Here is a 10,413-nt window from a genome sequence, read left to right on the forward strand (position 1 = left end):
TGTACGGATCTCATTGTTGTAAAGGACTGATAAGGAAAGAGTTAGGATCGGAGGGGTCCCAACTGCTGATCATTTTAGGACTTATCTTACACATTTATTTTGGGACTGCCCCTATGTCATCAGTATTTATATGTTTCACACAGATTTTCACGTTCTGTGTTTGCATTTTGCGTAATTTCATTTTCAAGTTTCACTAATAAAAATTTACTTTACTAAAATATGTGACATTAAAGGGGACCGCCGATCAAAAAAAAAAACATGTGGAGAACGGAAGTGGGAATTCACTTCATACCTGGCGACCATATTTGGGGATCTTGCTCAGAGGGATCCTTATACGTAGATTAGTGTTTTTTTAAACAGTGTGTCTTCAGCTGTTGCAAAACTACAACTTCCAGCACGCACGGACAGCCGTTGGCTCTCCGGGCATGCTGGAAGTTGTAGTTTTGCAACCGCTGGAGGCACACTGTTTGGAGAAACACTGACATATAAAGTAGCAGAGGGCAGAACATCAGCCACTTGGCTGTCTGGGCATGCTGGGAGTTGTAGTTTTGCAACAGTTGGAGGCAGTCTGGTTGGGAAACCCTGTGCTTTACTAAGACAGAGACCCCTTTATTCCAGGGCAGTAATCCCCAACCTGTGGCTATCCAACTGCTGAAAAACTACTACAACTCCCAACATGTTGGGGAGAACCAAAGGTTGGGGACCCCTCATCGAGCAGATAGTGCTGGCAAATATTATTATTATATATATTTATGTGTGGTGTTGCAGCTCAGCTCTAAGAAAGTAAATGGAACTGAGCTGTAATACCACACACAACCTGAGGACAGGTGTGGCGCTGTTTTGTAAGAAAGGAGCTATGTCTTTCTAATACTGGATAATGACATTTCAGCTTGAATTGGTGAAAGTTCACCTCCTGGGCAGGGCTGGTTCTACCTACAGGCAAAATAGGCAGCCGCCAAGAGCGCCCTCTAGATGGGTCTGTTGCTTTGCCCGCTGCAAGAAAGTTAGGGACCAGCCAGCATCCGAAGCACCCGCCGAGCCAGAACCGCCGTCACCTGAGGAGGGGGGGGGGGGGGTTGTTACAGTGTGTCATCCCAGTAGTAAGGAGATTACATGAGGAGGAGGTTTGTTACAGTGTGTCACCCCAGTAGTAAGGAGATTACATGAGGAGGAGGTTTGTTACAGTGTGTCACCCCAGTAGTAAGGAGATTACATGGGGAGGAGGTTTGTTACAGTGTGTCACCCCAGTAGTAAGGAGATTACATGGGGAGGAGGTTTGTTACAGTGTGTCACCCCAGTAGTAAGGAGATTACATGGGGAGGAGGTTTGTTACAGTGTGTCACCCCAGTAGTAAGGAGATTACATGAGGAGGAGGTTTGTTACAGTGTGTCACCCCAGTAGTAAGGAGATTACATAAGGAGGAGGTTTGTTACAGTGTGTCACCCCAGTAGTAAGGAGATTACATGAGGAGGGGGTTGTTACAGTGTGTCACCCCAGTAGTAAAGAGATTACATGAGGAGGAGGTTTGTTACAGTGTGTCACCCCAGTAGTAAGGAGATTACATGGGGAGGAGGTTTGTTACAGTGTATCACCCCAGTAGTAAGGAGATTACATGGGGAGGAGGTTTGTTACAGTGTGTCACCCCAGTAGTAAGGAGATTACATGGGGAGGAGGTTTGTTACAGTGTGTCACCCCAGTAGTAAGGTGGAGAGTGTCAAAGGGTGGAGCCAATAGGCAGGGTCAAGGGGTGGCAAAATTAGCTTTTGCCTAGGGTAGCAAAAATCCCTGCACCAGCCCTGCTCCTGTGACCTCCACAATCCCAAAAGGGGAGAGGTCATTCTCTCCAGTATTCTCTGCAGAGAAATAGGCAATCTGCACCAACATTGAATCCCCCCCAGAGTGTCTACCTGCTGCCCCCGCGATCATCTGTATAGTTATACAAACCGCGCATTCTCTGTCTAAGCAGTGTTTCCCAACCAGGGTGCCTCCAGCCTTTGGCTGTCCGGGCATACTGGGAATTGTAGTTTTGCAACAGCTGGAGGCACCCTGGTTGGGAAACACTGGTCTAAGGTATCTGTCAGTATCATGTTGAGAACAGGATGTCGGGGTAGGGGGTATACTGTGGCAGACAGCAGCAGGTCCCATTCCTTTCAATGGCCGAGCGATTGAGTCCTGTTTCTGTATATCAACAGAAAGCAGCCCCAAAAAGTCAGTAGGTGCCTCGCTCATCTGCTGCTCTCCGCCACAGTATAAGTTGGCTCATCTGCTGCTCTCCGCCACAGTATAAGTTGGCTCATCCGCTGCTCTCCGCCACAGTATAAGTTGGCTCATCCGCTGCTCTCCGCCACAGTATAAGTTGGCTCATCTGCTGCTCTCCGCCACAGTATAAGTTGGCTCATCCGCTGCTCTCCGCCACAGTATAAGTTGGCTCATCCGCTGCTCTCCGCCACAGTATAAATTGGCTCATCCTCTGCTCTCCGCCACAGTATAAGTTGGCATCCCTACTTTTACTGTAGCTTTAATTACACCTATAGCCAGTGATTTCTGGTCTTATTCTTCTCCATTCAGTTTGTATATGATACCAAGACAAGACAATGAGAGATGACAGATATATGCGGACACCTGACCGGTGACATCATCTGTTTAGATAGCGGGTTGCGTTTCTATGTATGTTGCCCCCGGAGTGAATGGCAGCCGGTGAATAGGGTGTAATTAGGGCAAGACAAGGCTTGTAGCAGCCGGAGCGGGGCCGTCACATGCACAATAGATGGATATGGAAGCCAAACACACAGGCTGCACCTTCATTCAAAGTTCATGCAAAACACGAACAGCTCCTCGACTGCTCTGCATTGTGGGAAATCATAGAAGAAAGGCAAAGAACCAAAAGGTCCGGATCACTCATCAGGTAGGGTTATGTGACGGACAAAAGGAATTTATCATATAGACTAAAGGGGTACTCCGCTGCTCAGCGTTTGGAACAAACTGTTCTGAACGCTGGAGCCGGGAGCTCGTGACCTCATAGCCCCGCCTCTCATGACATCATAGTCCCGCTCCATCATGAGGTCATAGCCCCACCCCCTCATGACGTCATAGCCCCGACCCTCATGATATCATAGCCCCGGCCCTCATGACGTCATAGCCCCGCTCCCTCTTGACGTCATAGTCCCGCTCCCTCAATGCAAGTCTATGGGAGGGGGCGTGACAGCTGTCACGCCCCCTCTCATAGACTTGCATTGAGGGAGCAGGGCTAAGACACCGTGAGGGGGCAGGGCTATGACTTCACGAGCTCCCGGCGCCAGCTCCAGCGCTAGTAACAGTTTGTTCCAAACGCTAAGCAGCAGAGTAGCCCTTTAAGGGAGGTATCAGAACCGGTCACTATGTGAGCCGATCCCTAGGTCCTACAGTTTACTCCTTCCCTCCCCAGGACATATGCACACTTCCCAGCTGCTGACATGTTAACGCAGCTAGCTGGATGAATGCATCCGTCCTAGTGATCTCCGGTGCAGTGCAATGCAAGTTTCTGCAGCAACTAAGGTAAGTATTATAATGATAAACTCAAAAACCAGACAGAGAACAAAAAGGGTAGTAGATATGTGGTACTTATAAGGACCACTGTAATATCCCATGATGTTATAGATATAGCCTATTAGGTAGACGCAAGACTCCCAACTTACACAAAAAAAAAAAAACAAAGAAAGAAAAATGGAGTCATTGAATATACATAAAATGCTAAATGTTATTGGTATGCATTAAAACCAAGCACACCTATATAAAGGAGGAAACAAAACATCAACACATGCGGCATCACCGGACACCCTACATACAGAGATGTTAATCATGGGGCATAGTACATACTGATGTAGTAATAGTGACTATACATAAGCACCAGCAAATAATATATATACATACAAGAAAGTGCATAATACAATAAAGTGCCGTGTGCTAAAGGTCACAGGTAATAACAAAAAGTGCAAAGTGCCAACATATTGAATACATATAGGTAATACCCACAAAAGACCAGATGGTCAGTAGTGCAAGTGGAGTGGAGTCATCCTGGCCCCAACATTGCACTACTGACCATCTGGTCTTTTGTGGGTATTACCTCTATGTATTCAATATGTTGGCACTGTGCACTTTTTGTTATTACCTGTGACCTTTAGCACACGGCACTTTATTGTATTATGCACTTGATGTATATGTATATAATTGCTGGTGCTTATGTATAGTCACTATTACTACATCAGTATGTACTATGCCCCATGATCAACATTTCTGTATGTAGGGTGTCCGGTGATGCCCCATGTGTTGATGTTTTGTTTCCTCCTTTATATATGTGTGCTTGGTTTTAATGCATACCAATAAACATTTTGCATTTTAAAGTGTTATAATGGTATATTTGCTGCGGTGCTTAAGAATAAAAACCCTAAGCTGCTGCAGACGCACAGAATACAAACCCTAAGCTGCTGCAAAAGCTCAGAATACAAAAGGAAGAAAAATTGTAGCAAGGGTCCAGCTCCTGGGTGTGCAAAAATCCAATAAAACTTAACCTTTAATCGTGCACATTAAAACATGGAAAAAAATCGCCACTCGGTGGCAAGTGACATGTCACTTAAAAGAAGGGTGAAACACTGACACGTTTCGAGCTATTGCTCTTAGTCATGTCCATGACTAAGAGCAATAGCTCGAAACGCGTCAGCGTTTCACCCTTCTTTTAAGTGACATGTCACTTGCCACTGAGTGGCGATTTTTTCCATGTTTAATGTGCACGATTAAAGGTTAAGTTTTATTGGATTTTTGCACACCCAGGAGCTGGACCCTTGCTACAATTTTTCTTCCTTATGTTATGGGGAGTGGCAGCTCCCTGCACCCGTCCTCCGGGACCATTGATATGGACTTTGGTGAGCTGATCTACACTTTCTTGCTTGTTTCTCAGAATACAAACCCTAAGCTGCTGCAGAAGCTCAGAATACATGCATACAGTGCTGAACTTTTCAGTATACACCATGCTGCTTACACATGAAGTGGCTACTGCAGATAGTACACAGCTGCAGAACGACATGCGTGGACTACAGCAGATAACACACAGTCTGGCAGCAGCAGAATCTCATAATACAGTCATTTTCAAACAATCTCTCTCCAACTGTTGCAAAACTACAACTTCCAGCATGCCCGGACAGCCTTTGGCTGTAATAGTTACAGTTTTGCAACAGCTGGAGGCACACTGTTTGGAAAATACTGTCATAACACATGCACAGGCTACTGCAGAACCCCATAACCCCTGACTTGTTATCATATTATGTGTGTTGTCTATACATCACCATTGACTTTCTCACTTACCAACCTGTTCAGGGACCATCTTAATGCACAAAGCTGGAGACAAACACAAAAGCAGATGCGTTAAAATCAAAGCAGAGATCAAGATTCCTATGGGTTACCTAACACGTGGTAGAAAAAGGGTTTCCATTTACTCACAGCAAGCAGAGATACTGAAATCTGATAACAACAGTAACGATAATAAAAAGTGTCCAGATGTCAGATGCACGCAGCTCTTTGTGGAACGTATTGAGAAATGATGCACCATGGGATCCCGGTAACACAGCCCGTGGGTATTTATACGTCTTTATCCTACGGATTGTTACGTTACCTTCTCTGATGTTGCGTCCGTGTCAGCTTTTTGATAAACTGGAGTCAGGGAATAACTATTGTTGGTTCTTTGCACAAAATGAAAAGTAATGTACAGGTCACAACCAATCTATTTAATCAGTATATACAGTAACTATACAATATGCACAACACGAATACAAAGTGTAATAAAACATCACAATCTCAACATTCTATACACACGGCACAGAGGATGACGCATCCATCACCCGCAACTATAATCTAACACAGGGGTACTCCGGCAGTCCAGCGTTCTGAACTGCCGCCGGAACCCCGAGTTTTTTTAGAACGTCGGGAGTTGCAGAAGATCGCGGGGGGCCCCGGCAGAGGGACCTCGGCAATCAGACATCTTATCCCCTATCCTTTGGATAGAGGATACGATGTCTAGCAGTGGAATACCCCTTTAAAGGGGTATTCCAAGAAAAAAAAACATTTTTTAGATCAACAGGCTCCAGAAAGTTAAACAGATTTGTAAATGCCTTCTATTAACAAATCTTAATCCTTCCAATAATTATCAGCTGCTGAAGTTGAGCTGTTCTTATCTGTCTGGCAACAGTGTCCTCTGCTGACATCTCTGCTTGTCTCGGGAACTGCACAGAGTAGAAGAGGTTTGCTATGGGGATTTGCTTCTACTCTGGACAGTTCCCGAGACAGGTGTCATCAGAGAGCACTTAGACAGAAAAGAACAACTCAACTTCAGCAGATCATAAGTCTTGAAAGGATTAAGATTTTTTTTTAATAGAAGTAATTTACAAATCTGTTTAACTTTCTGAAGCCAGTTGAGATATATATATATATATATATATATATATATATATATAGATATATATATATATATATATATATATATATATATATGTTTTTTCCTGGATAACCCTTTTAAACTGTGGTCCTCCAGATGTTGCAAAACTTCAACTCCCAGCATGCCCGGACAGCCAACGGCTGTCCGGTCATGCTGGGAGTTGAAGTTGTGCAACATCTGGAGGACCAGCGTTTGTAGACCACAATAAAAAATGTAAACATTATACTGTATATTTTCAGAATTGGCATTAAAAACCGCAGTAAAATTCCTTTATGTGCCCAGATTATCGATAATCGGACATTAAACACAATATAAAACTAACCTGAAAGTGGAGAGAACATGGGGATGCTATAGTACCTGCTATCACCTCCTAATTCGTTAACCCTGATAGTACGGTTTGCGCCAGACTATTGGAATTTCAGGCGCCGGATCATTGCGCTCACATTTGGCTTCTAAAGGTAACAGCAGAACAGACTGTGAAAATAGAACATTTCCTAAATATTGGCATCTTGGCGTTTCCCAGTGAACGGTGATAGACTAGAGAAAGTACACATATATATGGAAGCATACATATACATATATATATATATATATATATATATATATATATATATATACACACACATCAGTGGAGAGGGTCCGTGTCTATGTACAAACCCAACTTTACGCAGGTAACAGTGGCGGACAGTAGAGAAATAGTAAATCTTACCTTGTAATCATTGTAATAATTGTGAGCAACCTAGGAAAGGAAATTCCCCATGACTGCTCTTCCTGGCACAATAAACCACCTAGGCTTCTGAATTCCATCCATAGACGGAGCATCATGGGCCAATGACAGACTACAGGACATTCCTGATACTGCGGTATTGAAGGTAAAATGTATAGGGAGATATATATTCCTCTAGCAATAGCCCAAAATGCTTTTATTTAGATATGAGCTATCTTTATGGGAATTGCTGACACCGACATTCCCAATTTTGTTAAAATCTTAAACCTTAACGAACCAAGAATGGGAACATCATTTGCCCCTGCACTCCCACTGAACCACTCGTTTTTCTATGGTGCTGAATAACATTTCCGAGCTCAGTGTTCCGCACCTACAAAGCGAATGAATGAAGCAGGTGACCGCGCCGGCGCAGTCCACTCCGATTATTCTGAGGACAATTATGTCCCTGTTCTTAAAGGAAAACTGTCACATGTTCCCTCCCGCACTAACCCCAGGTACTGACGGATAGTGTGGGGACGCTGATTCATATGATCCCTACCTTGCCCGGATCCGTTTGACCGCAATCTTAGTTTTTCTATATATGTAAATGTGGCTGTAAGGGGCACAGTTTTCAGGAGCCTAGGGGCACTGTGACGTCAGTGCCGCCCGTCCACTTATGAATATTCATCCATCCCTCTCATATGAATCAGCGTCCCCTGCACTATCCGTCAGTATCTGTGGTTAGTGCAGGAGTGAACATGTGACAGTTTTCCTTTAAAGGAGAACTCCAGACCATAAAAATTGCCCTCCATAGTGACGGCAGTAAAAAAATAAAGATGTACATACCTTCCTCCGCTCCCCCGGGGCCTCCGGTAACCGTCTCCGGTCTCCGCCGCGATCCACTTCCTGTTTGCCGGTGGTCGGATGAATCAGCCAATCACCAGCCGCAGCGCAGTCCAACTCGGCCGGTGATAGGCTGAGCAGCAGTGTGAAAACGCTTCAGGACACAAAATTCTTCACTACATCGGCACCGGGGCCGAAAACGTCACACTGCCGCACAAAATTCTTCACTACACCGGCCGAGTCGGACTGCGCTGCGGCTGGTGATTGGCTGATTCATCCGACCACCGGCAACCAGGAAGTGGATCGCAGTGGAGACGGTTACAGGAGGCCCCGGGGGAGCGGAGGAAGGTATGTACATCTTTATTTTTTTACTGCCGTCACTATGGGGGACAATTTTTATGGTATGGAGTTCTCCTTTAAGATCGGTCCCAGTGATCTTACCCTTCCTGATAAAAAGTTGAGATGGGAATACGCCTTTACAACCCTATATCAATGAAAATTCCAATTTACTTTAACATTCTTGCTTTATTTTTGCTTACATAGGTGCATGGCTTGTAAGCCTATGTTTACACAGCGGAATATTTGCAGAATGTCTACCGGAAACCATGGGCGGACATTCCACAAAATGCGGACATGCGCTGTATGGATAGACGGCAATGCATTTTCATGCTGATTCCGTCAAAAGAATTGAAAGGTCAAGAGTTTTGCCAAAGGCCGGAATTAGGATTTCCGCAGCAGATGTTTCTGTTGCAAAAGTTCTGCCATGAAGCAGAATCCTGTTAAAAACAATAGGACTCGTTGCAATGAGATTTCTGAGCAGAATTTTTCCACCGGATTCCGCTGTGTGAATATGGCCGCGCAGAATGTAAACTCGCAGCGCACCACATCTATTATGTGTTTTAGACAGTTTCTTAACCTCGTCCAATAAGGGGTGAGGCTTCACCGAAAAGAGGCGTGACTTGCTGGGTTAAAATGTGAGCCAAGGGGAGTATCCACCATAAGGTGATTTTAGTACGTACCTGGCAGACAGTAATGGACATGCTTAGGAAGGATCTGCGCTTGTCTTGGGGCTAAATGGCTGTGTTGTGAGATTACCATAACACTGTGACTAGCTTTTTGTGAACTGGTATTTCCTGTTTCAGTTTTCTTCTTTTGCCTACAAATTCCATAATTCCTCCCTCTCATTTTCCTCCCTCCCACACATCAGCCACCACACCCATTAAAACATAAATGGGCTGCATCCATTCAAAAGACCTGTGGTTTTCACTCAGGGTGCCTACAGCTGTTGCATTAGTTGCAGATTGATCTCTATCCCACCAAGCGATCGTTCCACCCATTGAAGCAGACAGGCTTCAGTCATCAGCTGACTAGTGATGTAATGTCTCGGCCGCATTGCCACCTGGGAAAAATCTGAGACAACAGTCATTTTGTATGCTGTTAAAAATAAATAATGGGGTGAAAATCACAGAAGAATTGTGAGAAAACTGTCACATACAGGTACAGACACTATATTATGAACTACACTAACTTTACAGCCCCTGTAGCATAGTCAAATAAAAAAAATTCCTGGAATACCCCTTTAAGCCAATTCATAGGTGGTCTAAAGTTAGACACCATTGTCTAAAGATGCACCACATTTATCGCTGAGTCACGGTGATAAATCTGGCACTATTTTACTCACAGTTTTTACACATTTGCCGTAATATATTAGAAAGTTTAGCCTTTGCAGAAACATTTCACATTTGTTTACAGCTTTAAAAAATAAAAAATAAAAAAAATCAGCTTAGGCCAGGTTCACACCACATTTTTGCAATACAGTTCCTGTATCAGGATTTTGATTAAAAAAAAAAAAAAAAACGTATTCCTCAAAACCTGTTGCATCTGTTTTTTAAGAAAAAAAACGTATACGTTTTTAACTTTTCATTCCATGATGAATAAAGTTTCACTTGTTTGATTGAAATTCCAAGAAAAAAAAACTGTGCAAAACCAAAAACCGGATGGAACTGTACGCACATATGGTTCCCATTGACTCCCATGTTAAAAAAAAAACACATATACGGTTTAATACGGTTTTTCACCTGGACCAAAAACAGTGGTAGGTGCATACAGTTTTGAATGGGAAGTCTATGGGCACGTTTTTTTGTACGGTTGCATAGTTGTTGTTTTTTTTTTTTTTTTTTTTTTATGAAACCGTATAGCAAAATCGTGGTGTGAACCCACCCTTACATTGATAAAGCTGCCTATGAAATCCTGGGAAGAACAGTGGTCAGCTGTAAACTCTGCTGCCGTTTATCATCTGGAAGTGCAAAAAAAGTACAAGAACAATCCATTTTTGGAAAAAAAAGACCACCATGCCAACCAAACAGACTGATGGCGGACACTTCACAAGGACGGTTTCTTC

General features: G+C 43.8%; 1 protein-coding gene across 1 annotated transcript in view; it reads right to left on the minus strand.

Annotated features, from left to right (window-relative positions):
* RNF183 (ring finger protein 183) overlaps positions 1-10,413 on the minus strand; it is a 47,810-nt gene that overhangs the window by 34,460 nt on the left and 2,937 nt on the right. The gene's annotated exons all lie outside the window — the stretch shown is intronic.

This window comes from Hyla sarda, chromosome 9 (assembly GCF_029499605.1).
Source record: "Hyla sarda isolate aHylSar1 chromosome 9, aHylSar1.hap1, whole genome shotgun sequence".
In the NCBI taxonomy this organism is placed as follows: Eukaryota; Metazoa; Chordata; class Amphibia; order Anura; family Hylidae; genus Hyla; species Hyla sarda.